Raw genomic sequence first — 15,015 nt, forward strand, 5'->3', positions numbered from 1 at the left:
CACTGTCCACCCACACTATCCACATTGTGCACCCACACTGTCCTCACTGTCCACCTACACTATCCACATTGTGCACCCACACGGTCCTCACTGTCCACCCACACTGTCCACATTGTGCACCCACACTGTCCTCACTGTCCACCTACACTATCCACATTGTGCACCCACACGGTCCTCACTGTCCACCCACACTGTCCACATTGTGCACCCACACTGTCCTCACTGTCCACCCACGCTATCCACATTGTGCACCCACACTGTAGACATTGTGTACCCACACTGTCCTCACTGTCCACCCACACTATCCACATTGTGCACCCACACTGTCCTCACTGTCCACCCACACTGTCCACGCTGTGCACCCACACTGTCCACATTGTGCACCCACACTGTCCTCACTGTCCACCCACACTGTCCACATTGTGCACGCACACTGTCCTCACTGTCCACCCACACTATCCACATTGTGCACCCACACTGTCCTCACTGTCCACCCACACTATCCACATTGTGCACCCACACTGTCCTCACTGTCCACCCTCACTATCCACATTGTGCACCCACACTGTCCTCACTGTCCACCCACACTATCCCCATTGAGCACCCACACTGTCCACATTGTGCACCCACACTGTCCTCACTGTCTACCCACACTATCCACATTGTGCACCCACACTGTCCTCACTGTCCACCCACACTATCCCCATTGTGCACCCACACTGTCCTCACTGTCCACCCACACTATCCACATTGTGCACCCACACTGTCCACGCTGTGCACCCACACTATCCACATTGTGCACCCACACTGTCCTCACTGTCCACCCACACTATCCACATTGTGCACCCACACTGTCCACATTGTGCACGCAGACTATCCACATTGTGCACCCACACTGTCCTCACTGTCCACCCAATCTATCCACATTGTGCATCCACACTGTCCACATTGTGCAAGCACACTATCCACATTGTGCACCCACACTGTCCACGCTGTGCACCCACACTATTCACATTGTGCACGCACACTATCCACATTGTGCACCCACACTGTCCTCACTGTCCACCCACACTATCCACATTGTGCACGCACACTATCCACATTGTGCACCCACACTGTCCTCACTGTCCACCCTCACTATCCACATTGTGCACGCACACTGTCCACATTGTGCACCCACTCTATCCACATTGTGCACCCACACTATCCACATTGTGCACCCACACTATCTACATTGTGCACCCACACTATCTACATTGTGCACCCACACTGTCCACAATGTGCACCCACACTATCCACATTGTGCACCCGCACTGTCCACACTGTGCACCCACACTATCCACATTGTGCACCCACACTATCCACATTGTGCACCCACACTATCCACATTGTGCACCCACACTGTCCACGCTGTTCACCCACACTATCCACATTGTGCACCCACACTATCCACATTGTGCATGCACACTATCCACATTGTGCACCCACACTGTCCACACTGTGCACCCACACTATCCACATTGTGCACCCACACTATCTACATTGTGCACCCACACTATCCACATTGTGCACCCACACTGTCCACGCTGTTCACCCACACTATCCACATTGTGCACCCACACTATCCACATTGTGCATGCACACTATCCACATTGTGCACCCACACTGTCCACACTCTGCACCCACACTATCCACATTGTGCACCCACACTATCTACATTGTGCACCCACACTGTCCACGCTGTGCACCCACACTATCCACATTGTGCACCCACACTGTCCACGCTGTGCACCCACACTATCCACATTGTGCACCCACACTATCCACGCTGTGCACCCACACTGTCCACATTGTGCTCCCACGCTGTGCACCCACACTATCCCCATTGTGCACCCACACTATCCACATTGTGCACCCACACTATCTTCATTGTGCACCCACACTATCTTCATTGTGCACATACACTGTCCGTACTGTGCTATCCACACTATCCACATTGTACACCCACACTGTCCACCCACACTATCCACATTGTGCACCCACACTATCCACATTGTGCTCCCACACTGTGCACCCACACTATCCACATTGTGCGCCCAAGCTGTGCACCCACACTATCCCCATTGTGCACCCACACTGTCCACATTGTGCTCCCACACTGTCTGCACTGTGCACCCACACTATCCACATTGTGCTCCCACCCTGTCTGCACCGTGCACCCACACTATCCACAATAGGCTCCCACACTGTCCACACTATCTGCATTGTGCTCCCACACTATCCACACTGTGCATCCACACTATCCACATTGTGCAACCACCCTATCCACAATAGGCTCCCACACTGTCCAGCCATAGTATCCACATTGCGCTCCCACACTGTCCACACTGTGGACCCACACTATCCACAATGTGCTCCCACACTGTTCACACTGTGCACCCACACTATCCACATTGTGCTCTCACACTATCCACATTGTGCTCCCACACTGTCCACACTGTGCACCCACACTATCCACATTGTGCTCTCACACTATCCACATTGTGCTCCCACACTGTCCACACTGTGCACCCACACTGTCCACACTGTGCACCCACACTATCGATACTGTGCACCCACACTTTCCACATTGCCTGTCCACATATACTATTCATAATATTAATATTATTATTTATTATTATTATTTCATTACCTTGAAAAGGTAATGTTTCATGCGCAATAAAGTGTGTTGGAATGCAACTTGGCATCTTTACCCTGGGCACTGGATGACATTCTCCTGGCACTGGCCACAGACATTTGGTCTGTTTATGTCTTGTTACTTCACAAGACTGGAAGCTAGGGATTTCACCTCCTCACACCTGCTGTTTATTATAATCAGCTACACGGCCATTCCCCTCCTAGCCTGGCAGTCTGCCTCCCCATAAACTGGCCATAAAGTCACACAACTGCGACTGAGCAATATGTCTAATTCCTAGCACCAAGCCCCAGTACCTTGTTCCAGAGAGATTGTTCCTGTACATTGTTCCATGTTCCTGTTTATCAGTGACCCTGCTCTCTAGTGTTCCTGGCTTCCTGTACCCTGACACCTGTGTCCCCTTTGTACTCCTAGTGAGCCCTTGTGCGTTCCTACACTCCTGTCCTCTTGTGTTCCCAGAATCCCAGTACTGCAATAGACTCTCACCCCTGCATAACTATGTTCCCTTAAAAACTGTGACTTAACCCCTCTTGAAGATTTTACCCCTTTCATGACCAGGCCATTTTTTGCTATTCGGCACTATGCTATTTTAAAACTGGTAATTGCGTTTTTTTTTTTTTTTGCACTGAAAAACTAAAAAAGAGCATGCATTTTAAAGATTCAATTATTCAATTTAAAATAGAAATGAAAGTCAAAATGTTTACGTGTATTTATAAAAAAATATATAAATACTTTTTTCCACTTTTTGTATAAGTGATCAAATAATATCTGTTCCCAGGTGCATAAAGAGCCCAGAAGCACAATGATCTTCCCAGTGAATGGATATGTGGGGGAGGGGGGAGGGTATCAGAGCATGTCTATTTACTGGAGGAGAGCAGGCTGAGTTCCCAGCACCAGGGGAGGACTGGGCCAGGGGGCAGGGGGGCAATTGCCCCCTAGGCTGCTCTGATGCCCCGTAAATAGGCTGCACTGCTTCTGCCACAGACATGTCTAAAGGATTCCTGGTGAAGAGAAGTAAAATGTCCCTGCCACTGACCTACTGAGTGTCTGAGCAGAGGCCGGTTCCATGCCCCACTGGAGACTCTTCTCCCCTGGCCAGCCCCAGCAGAGTTGTCCCAGCTCCCCCCCCCCCAACCGCCCCCTGCTGGCCAGCTCGGGAACCCGTATTCAGCCGGTAAGTAGAGAGTTTTTGGAACAGGGCTTCAGCTTGGAATGGGGGTCAGGAGGAGGACAGGAAGAAGAAGAATGGGAGGGGGGCCGAGTCGCTGCACCATGGGCCTCTGGTTTGTACTTGCCCCCTGGGCCAAAAGTTGCCAGTCTGCCCCTGCCCAGCACAGCTAGAAAAACTGAGCTCTCCGGTCAGTTTTTAATAGGAAAGCAGGGGGACTGGCAGGAACGCCAGTAATTTCACATAAAGGAAGCAATACAAAGAGAACAGGATACTTTTTCATACACACACATGGTACAGCAGGGACACATCAATAATATATTTTTTAAGCACACTGCTATCAAGTATACAATTTGCACAGTGTGTGCAGAATTCCAGGCTCTACCAGATTAGTTCCTTTCTGAATTCCTGATTTTAATTTATATAAATAAATGACGGTAACAGAAAGTCTATTATAGAATTAGAAAACTCAGAACATGCTTCTGCTGGCACAGACGTATCATATGCAAAACAGAAAAACAAATCTTGAGAAAAGTATGACAGAAAAGTCAATAGTAACGCTAGTACCATTTCATAGAAATAAATAGAAAACAGATTCTCCTTAAAATATATGGAGAACAAAATGTCCATAGGAATGTGTGGAGAATGGACTCCTCATAGAATGATATGGAGCATGGCCTCTCCATAGAAATATTTGTAGAAAATATTATTTTTAAAAAATATATATGGATAATTAATTCTTTAGGAATTTTTCCTATATAGAAATATATAGAAAATGCACTTCTAGGAAGGATTTCAGAAAGTTCAGCTGACTGCAGAGTCGTGCGCTTATCGTGTTAGGGTATGATGTGGGGGAAAATTGTCCTACTAGGGTATTGGAGAGAAAATCAAAAATAACAATAACCAATAGATTCTATATCATATATGTGATATATGGGTCACCTGTATGCACAGCATATTTGTGGGGTATTCTCAGTAAAAGCAATCACACAAAAAATCACTCTCTACATAAAATTTAAAAAGTTCATAAAATATATAGACCAAATATAAATGATTTAATTTAAATACAAATTTTAACTAACACTAAAGTGATAATTAAGAATTGAAGTCCTCATTTCAATTCTTGCAACTTGCTTACTGTACTCCACAACAATGAGGCCTTACTTCTTTCTGAAAAAAAAAAAAAAAAGATCACGTATTAGTAATAAAATAAAATGTTTACACTATAACATGTAGTATGGTGCCGCAGAGACAACATGCCACTCATAGGCATCTCCTCCCGGAGTTTTGGCTATGAAAAAGCAAAGTGCAAGCCATGTACAGTATATAATATAAAATGCCCTGATAGATCATCATTCTGATGTGCTTTACCACTTGACCTCCGCAGGGAAAGAAAATCCATCACATCCCCACTGTCAGGACGGAGCTCTGCATTGTTTACATATGCAGAGCTCCGTCCAGCCTCTCTCCTCAACGATCAGCGGGTGCCGGTGGACATCCATTGGCCGGCACCCACTGATAGACTTCTGCTGTGACTAATGCGGAACTGCAGAATCACTTGTATATTTAGGTGGTTCTGCACAGAACAGCTGCCCTGTAGCAGTAAATCTGCTATAGAGCAGTCAGCAAGTGGATAACCGCTTAGCAACTGCACAACACATTTATACTGCGGTAAGGCGGCCGCTCTGGGCAGAATCACATACCTGTATCGAATTCTTCTCTTCCAGGTCTTGGGCACACGCGTGTGCTTCCAGCGACTCACTACCACTGTGATCAGACACAGCGGGGGCTAATCAGCAGGTCCGGCGGACGCAATGTCCGCTAGGACACGCAGATCATTCAGAAGACAGGCAGATCGCCATTCTGTGCCAAGGGAAGGCAGTGATCTTGTGTTTCTGCTAAGCAGGAACATGGATCTCTTCCTTCTCACAGTACAATCACCTCCCACACAGTTAGAAAGCACTCCCTAGGAATGCATTTAACCCTTTGATCGCCCCTGATGTTAACCCCTTCTCTTCCAGTGCCATTAGTACAGTGACAGTGCATATTTTTTTAGCACTGATCACTGTATTAGTGTCACTGGTCCCCAAATAGTGTCAAAAATGTCGGTTAGGTGTCTGATTTTTCTACATGGCATTCCCACAATAAATAGCTTTATTTATTTATCTATTAAAAAAATTAAATAAAAATTCCAAAAATATATCCCATAGATTGTAGAGGCTATAACTTTTGCCCAAACCAAACATACGCTTATTGTGATTTTTTATTTTTTTTTTACTTAAAATATGTAGGGGGAAAAAAGGGACATACAATTTATTTGGGTACAGCGTTGCATGACCGTGCAGTTGTCAGTTATAGAAATGCAGTGCAGTATTGCAAAAAATGGCCTGGTCATGAAGGGGGGGGGTAAATCATCCGGATGTCAAGAGATGTTTTTGTACATACAAGCAGTGTATGTACAAAAACACATTTTGCAATCCTTTTACAGCAGCAATCAGATTTAGAAAGGGAGGGGCATAGGGTCTACACAGTTGTGTTGTAGAACTCATACACTAAGAAAAGTCATGCTGATAGTAGGAGAGAACAGAGTAGCAGAGAGTTCAGCAAAATGAAAATCAGGTCTCCTTTCCAGCTAGATAAGCCTGTGCTGTATGGCAATGTTGTATGAATCTCAGAACTGGATTGCTAGAAATGCAAATCCTTGGGAAGTTAAAGCGGCTCCCATATATAAGCTTATATATATAAGCTCCATCTGCGTACTTTGTTGTTTGCCTGGAGTTCAGATTAAGCACTTCATTTCATTTTTCTTGCATATAATTGCATATAATGTAATAATACTTTGGCCATGTTATGAGTATAGTTATGTGACGGGTTTTCTAACAGAAATAGTAATATATATTAGTTGTTTTAAAATATACAATAACGTTGTTCTGAAGAGAATGGCTCTGAAGAATGCAGAATGCCTTATTTGGTTTATTGTACTTGGCAGTAAGTATTTCCAGCAATGGCCAACACAAGCATTGTCCCAAATTTGTACTGCAGTGACTGACAAATTGAGTTCTATGTAAATACATGAAACCAAGTTTGCATAGTTAAAATAACACACTAACAATTTAATGTTCATTAGAAAACCCAGCGATCTTTCTTTGGAAAGTCCTGAAACTTATCATGAGGAAAACATGGAGGCTGCCATTGCGAATCTCTCCTGTAATGCATTATTCTTGCAAATAGGAATATATCAGCAGAATAAACTGAATATTATCTGTAGCAGAACTACTACCATAGCAGCCCATGCGGCTGCTATAGGGCCTGCGTGTAGTAAGGAGTTAGTGTGGCCCTGAAAGCAAGGCTGGGCCAAGACACTGGTGACAGGAGTGCTGACACCCACTGTGGCACCAAATGACCAAGTTGTCAAACCAATAACCCAACCCCTCATATTATACCAGGGAGTCACTCTGCTGGTGTAATCTGCAGGGATTAGCTGTCATTCCTGCACTGTTAAACAGTAGCAGCTATAGGCACTCCTGTATGAATGAACTCTGCAAACCATGTTCACAACATTCATTAATAGATACCCTATATTACCAAAAGTATTGGGACACCTGCCTTTACACACACATGAACTTTAACCACTTCAATACAGGGCACTTTCACCCCCTTCCTGCCCAGGCCAATCTTCACCTTTTAGCGCTGTTGCATTTTGAATGACAATTGCGCGGTCATGCAACACTGTACCTAAACCAAATTTATGTCATTTTTCCCCACAAATAGAGCTTTCTTTTGGTGGTATTTGATCACCGCAAGGTTTTTTCTTTTTTGCTAAACAAATAAGAAAATGACCGAAAAGTTTGAAAAAAAAAAAGTTTTTTTGTTTATGTTATACAATTTTGTAAATAAATACGTTTTTTCCTGCACTCATGAGCACTGATGAGACTGCACTGACAGGCACTGAAGAGGAGGCACTGATGGGGCGGCACTGATGGGGTGGCACTGATAGGTGGCACTGAGGTGGCACTGATAGGCGGCACTGATAGGCACTGATATGTGGCACTGATAGGTAGCACTGATATGCAGCATTGGTGGGCACTGATAGGCGGCACTGCTGGGCACTGATAGGCGGCATTGATGGGCACTGATAGGTGGCACTCATGGGCACTGATAGGTGGCACTGATGGGCACTGATGGGCAGCACTGATGGGCACTAATGGGCACTGATTAGTGGCACTGGTGGGCAATAATGGGCACTGGTGGGTGACACTGATATATGGCAATGATGGGCACTGGTGGGCAGCACTGATAGGGAGGGCACTGGTGGGCAGCACTGATGGGGAGGGCAATGGGGGGCTCCCTGAGCCCTGATTGTCATCCCTGGTGGCCATAGTGGGCATGCCTGGGGTCATGCATGGGCATCCCTGGGGTCATGGGTGGGCATCCCTGGTGGTTCTAGTGGCACCCCCTGAGGGTCTGCACTGGTAATCAATGATCTGATTACCAGTGCCGACCCCCCCCCCCTGTCAGGTTAGCCGCCGATCGGCGCTCCTTTACTTGTGACTGTCAGGCACGTACTGAGGAAAGCCGATCAATGGCTCTTCCTGTTTACTATGTGACCAGCCGTGATTTGAAACATGCCGGGCTGCATGCTCGAATAAGGGTCTGGCATGGATTTTGGAGGGGACCCCATGCCATTTTTTTTAAATCTTGGCATGGGGGTTCCCCTCAAAATCCATACTAGACCTAAAGGCCTGGTATTGATTGGGGGGACCCCCACACCCGTTAACATTTTTCTATTGCTGGCAATGTTTTTTTTTTCATTCAGATGTCAGCGGGGAAGCATGTTGACAGCTGATGACTCAGCTGTTGTTAAGGATGCCATGGCCGGCTTCGCAGCCTGCTCCTAAGCAACCAGCTATTCACTGTACCCTGATTGGCTTAGAATGCACTGTGCCAAATTTATGCTCATTCCGAACCGCTCGCCCAACACTAGCTGACAGCTGCAAGACCTTCTGTAGGTTTAATGCCATTCAGCAATCATCCAATTTTCATCGCCAGTAGAAAGCACAATCTAATAGTAGTTCTGTAACTGTTGGTCTTATCCAATAGAACATTCTGGTTCAACCTATCACAACACCAATTATTAAATATGGTTGGTGATGATAGGTTAAAGCTATCTGATTAAAGCTATCTGATAAAGCATCAGTATTCACTAGCTAGGACAGATTATCTCTACATATAGTCCTACACAATACTGATACTTAAGCTTTTGCTTGAAGCTGTGTTCTTATTAGCCACAATTTTTTACCTTTTTTGGGCATTGTAGGAGGAGATCATTACACAGATCTTCACATCATAATTGCCACAATACCATTCTCAACTCTCTTCATATTTGCTTGAGCCAAGCACTGAGGTGCTAAATACCCACAGTCATACTTCCAAAGTTGAGATAACAGTTTTGGATGTGCTTGATTTTTTTTGTAACTGAATGTTGAACTATGATTTATATCTTTACTCAACTTAACATTAACTTAAAGCCAAAAAATATTGGATGGCAATCCATAACTATCACAAAGTATTCCAACTTCCTAGTGCCAATAATTAGCACATATCTTCCTCCAAACTGTAATAGAAAGCTGTGTTCTTTATGAAGTAGCTTTGTTCAAGACATTAATCTATTATCTTTGTCAGTTTTGCATATGCTTTTAACCAGTTTGAATATTTCACAACCTAATGGCTTGGTGTTCACTAATCTGTAGGATGCAGATTATGGAATAATCCTTTGTTCCCTTATAGATTGACACAGTGCTTTTCCTAGATGTCGCTACAGAGCTTGAGATAAATGCATCCTCAGCAATGTCCTTTATTTTATTTGGTAGGCCTTCCATCTTTAGCAAGAGGTGTCGCTAGGCCAAGGCATTTTGGGTATGTGCTATGTGTCTCCTACTCAGTGCTTTGTGTAGAATACGCCCAGTCATTTCACCATAGTGCCTCATACCTCTGTTTTATATGAAGTGCCCCATGCTTTTCTACTTATGCCTCTTTATTACACACATTGGGGCAAATTTATTAATTTATTATTTAGTTAAAATAACTTATGTGGTATTTGACTTGTGAATGTGCAGTTCACAAAAAAAACACACGTTAGATACTTTATGACTTTTTTTTTTTTATGTGGTATTTACTGTGCGTTTTTGCACATTATTTTAGTACAGACAGGCTGCAGCAGAAACTGAAACATTTAGCAGTGGTATTCAAACGACCGCTAAATTTGAAGGTTCAGCTAAGAGTTTCTGTTTGTTATGGGGCCGCCACCCGCTGGCGTCCTAACAACCATGACTCATCTGGTAACAGTGTGATTCCCTACTGACAGCAGAATGTAAACAAAAAAATCTGAAAATCATTTTTTTTTTAATACAATCCCTCCCCCTCTGTACATACCAGGCCATTCGGGTCTGGTATAGAAATCCATACCAGCCCCCTATACGAGCAGCCTAGCAAGTCAGGAATGGGGGGAGAGATCCTGTTCTCCCCTCCTTACCATACCAGGCCACATGGCCTCAACATGGGGGTGTAATTTGGAAGGGACCTCTCCACCCAAAGCATTTTGTCCCCATGTTGATGAATACAAAGGACTCTTCCCCACAACCCTGGCCCAGTGGTTGTGGCGGTGCAGAGTGTAACATATCAGAATCTGGAAGCGCCCTTTAACAAGGGTGCCCCCAGATCCTGGTCCCCCCAATGTGAATGATTATGGGTTATATAGTATCCCTACTCATTCACCTAAAAAAAAAACTAGTGCAAATACAAAGAGAAGACAGTTTTTGACAAGTTCTTTTTTTAAAAAAAATGTTTAAGTCCATCATCAATCACAATAAACACCACCCGCCACTTTTGCAAAAAAAAAAAAAAAACATGCCACTCCCAACACTATGTGAGTGATGTCATCTAGTATTGGTAGGTAGTACAAAGTAAGGAGGGGGATAAAGAAGAGAGGGGGGGGTGTGGAGCAGCGGAGAAAGAAAGGAATCCAATAGGTGGTAGGGGGGGCCACATTCGGCAGCTGCCAAATGGAGCATGGAGGGGCTCTGAGGAATAAAAAGCAGGAGAGAGCAACGCCGGCTTAGTGTAGCATAAATTTATTGATACATAATGAATGTAGCAACTTACTCTGAGGTAAGGATGAACTGGTAAGGTGGGTATGGCGAGATCATCTATCTTCTTCTCCTAGGTAGGTGCAGTGGAGGGAAGTGGCCAGGTGCCAATGTATCCGTGGGCTCACTGCCTGACGAAGGAGCACGGATGCTCCGAACGTGTGCAAACCCCTATCTTCTCCCTACCAGGAGGTGACGTTAGTTAGACCGGAAGCAGGTAATCGGAGCCTCGCTGAGAACTCTCCGCCGCCACTCAAACCCACGGACAAGCTGCTGTACAACAGCTTCCACACGGATACATCGGCACCTGGCCACCTCCCTCCACTGCACCTACCTAGGAGAAGAAGATAGATGATCTCACCATACCCACCTTACCAGTTCATCCTTACCTCAGAGTAAGTTGCTACATTCATTATGTATCAATAAATTTATGCTACACTAAGCCGGCGCCGCTCTCTCCTGCTTTTCACTCCCAACACTAGGCTACTGCTGACTGACACGCCGCTTCCCCTCACCGCTTAGGTAAACCATGGGGTGGGGTCATTGACATCACAAGGGGTAGGGAAATCAAGTGACACCAGTGACGGCACGCCACCCCTTGTGATATCATTGATCCCTTCATAGCTTAACCACTTTATGACCGCCCGCCGCAGTTATACTGCAGCAGGCAGCCACTCCTGCGTAAACCGCAGTAAGTATACGTCAGTCGCCCGCATGCAGCTAGAAGGTCATCAGCGGGGAAGCCGATGTACGAGGAAGGCGGCTCCGATTGCCGCCTGACACCTGCGATCGCTCCCCGCTGAGAGAGAAGGACGGTCAGCTGTTGTAAACACAGCTGACCATTCTTCTCCCTGGAATGATCATAGAGCCCCTGTGAGCCTTCTATTTAAGATCCCAGGTCTCTGTGATAATTTCCCAAGCCACGACCCCCCCCCCCCCACAGTTATAAACATGCCCCTAGGTACACATTTAACCCCTTGATCACCCACACTGTTAACCCCTTCCCTGCCAGTGTCATTATTACAGTAACAGTGCATATTTTTAGCACTGATTACTGTAGTATTGTCACTGGTCCCCCCAAAAGTGTCAAAAATGTCAGTCAGGGATCCGATCAGTCCACCGCAATGTCGCAGTCCCGCAAAAAATCGCAGATCGCCGCTATTACCAGTAAAAAAAAAAAACAATAAAAATGACATAAATCTTTCCCGTAGTTAGTAGACGCGATAACTTTTGCGCAAACCATTCAAAATACGCTTATTGCAATTTTTTTTTACCAAAAATATGTAGCAGAAAACAAATTGGCCTAAAAAGCATGATCCAATTTGTTACAGCAGGGGAAAAAAAATTCCATTCTGATCCCCCGAGAGGCAATCGGATATTCCCTGGATCAACTTTACCTATAAATATTAGTACCAGTGCTGTATTTTGGCCTAGGCCGACAAGACCCAGGCCTAGGGGGCGTCAAAAAAGCCGCCCCCCTCCACCTTAGATCTATTGGCTGCTGATTGCTAGAGCTGCCTCTCTCACCCCCTCTCTCTCTCTCTCACCTCCCCTCTCTCTTTCTCTCTCACACCTCTTGTTCTCTCTCTCTCTCTTTCTCACCCCCATCTCTCTCTTTCTCTCTCACTCCCCTCTCTCTCTCTCTCTCACCCCTCCTCTCTCTCTCTCTCTATCTCAACCCCTTCTTTCTCTCTCACCCTCACTCTCATCCATCATCTCTCTCTCTCACCCTCTCTCTCTCTCTCACCCCCTCTCTCGCTTTCTCTCTCATCCCCCCTCTCTCTCTCATCCCCCCTCTCCCCCTCTCTTTCTCACACCCCTCTCTCCCTCACATCCCTCTGTCTTTCTCTCTCTCACACCTGCTCTCTCTCACCCCCTATCTCTCTCTCTCACCCCACTCTCTCTCTCACCCCCCTCTCTCTCATCCCCCCTCTCTCTCTCACCTCCCCTCTCTCTCTGTCGATAATACCCTCTCTCATCCCCCCTCTCTCTCACCACCCCTCTCTCTAATCCGCCCTCTCACTCGCCCCCCTCTCTCTCTCACCCCACTTTCTCTCTCATCAGCCCTCTCTCTCTCACCCCCTATCTCTCTCACCTCCCCTCTGTCTCTCACCCTCTCTCTCTCTGTCTCTAATCCCCTCTCTCACCCCCCTCTCTCACCCCCCTCCATCTCTCATCTGCCCTCTCTTTCTCTCATCCTCCTCTCTCTCTCTCTCTCTCTCTCTCTCACATCCCCCATATCTCTCTCCCTCCCTCACCCACCCCCTCTCTCTCATCCCACCTCTCTCTCTCTCTCTCTCCCTCCCTCACCCACCCACCCCTCTCTCTCTCCCACCCCCTCTCGTGAGATCTCAGCGGTTTATGCTGGGACTTGTAGTCCTTCAATTTTGGAGGGAGTCACATCCATTAAAAAGGAAGGAGTGGGGCAAACCTACATAGGAGGGGGAGGGGGCGCGCCCAATTTTGGTCTTGCCTAGGGCAGCACAAAACAAAAATACACCACTGATTAGTACCCATTTATATTATGTACACCTAGAAAAGAATCCAGGCTTTTTTTAAAGCAATCTCCTGAACTGGCCAGAACCACCTCTGGAGGGAGTCTATTCCATATTTTCACAGCTCTTACGGTGAAGAAACCTTTCCGTATTTGGAGACGAAATTGCTTTTCCTCTAGACGTAAAGAGTGCCCCCTTGTCCTCTGTGTTGACCTTAAAGTGAATAACTCAACACCAAGTTCACTATATTGACCCCTAATGTATTTTTGCATGTTGATAATATCCCCTCGTAATCTCTTCTTCTCAAGAGATAATAAATTCAGTTCCTCTAATCTTTTCTCATAGCTGAGCTCCTCCATGCCTCTTACCAGGTATTTGCAGTACATTTTTTTTTTTTGTGAATTGGACTTAATTTACCGCATTGGATAATTTGCGCAAATGAGGCAGGTGACCGCTTTATCGCATGCAGTAAATGTTAGTTACATAGGTACATAGTTACATAGTAGTTGAGGTTCAATAAAGACAATAGTCCACCCAGTTCAACCTGTGTAGGTGTGTGTGGCCGTAATCATCTCTCATACCCCTTAATGTTCTGATCCTTGAGATGTATGTCCAAGAGTCTTTTGAAAGTAGCCATACTTCCCGGAGAAACTACCTCTTGTGGTAGAAAATTCCACAATCTTGTAGCCCTAACAGTAAAGAACCCTCTGCGTTGCCTGAGGTTAAAACGCTTCTCCTCTAATTGGACTGTATGTCCTTGCGTCCTCATGCAATCCTTGCGTCTGAATAGCTTTTTTTCTATGCTGAGATCACCATTGAGGTATTTGTAAATTGCTATCATGTCCCCTCTCAGGCGTCTCTTCTCCAGGGAGAATAAATTAAGCGATTGTAAATGCTCTAAATAATGGCAATACAATTCAAAAAAATGAATACTGTTGCTAATGGGACTGACACATAGAGAGTCAACGCTTTGCTCACTTTAAACTGTTCATGTAAAGGAGATCCAGTATCTGTTGATAAGAATTTGGAGAGTCTGCAGTTCAAATTAGTTTACACTAGGCCTTGTCTTAGACAATATTATAACCATTGATTATGTTTTCAAGATTAACATGGTAATTGGTTATTAAACTATTTCAATAAACTAGTCTTTTATGGAAGTATAGTTTTAGTTTTTTCCCCTAATTTTTTTTTATTATAGATTATATATTACATTTTTATTTATACTTTATTATTTTGAGATTAGTCTGTAGTAGTCCACATGACATGCTGCGGCCTAATTCTCTGTTTTAGAAGGAATGATTACTAAAAAAATATTTGACAGCATAAAAGGCATCTTATTTCCATAACCAATAATGTTCTATGAAGTGAACCACAGATGCTTTCACCGCTGATCTCCTTCTGAAAATGCTAATTGCCTGACTGTCTTACCTGTTCTCCATTTTTAGTACTTTAGTAAAGACAAAGAGCAAAGTCATAAGAAAGTGAGTAGTCATTATCTGCATATATATTCTA

The sequence above is a fragment of the Pelophylax lessonae genome (genome assembly GCF_965119305.1).
Source record: "Pelophylax lessonae genome assembly, chromosome: 3".
Classification (NCBI taxonomy): Eukaryota; Metazoa; Chordata; class Amphibia; order Anura; family Ranidae; genus Pelophylax; species Pelophylax lessonae.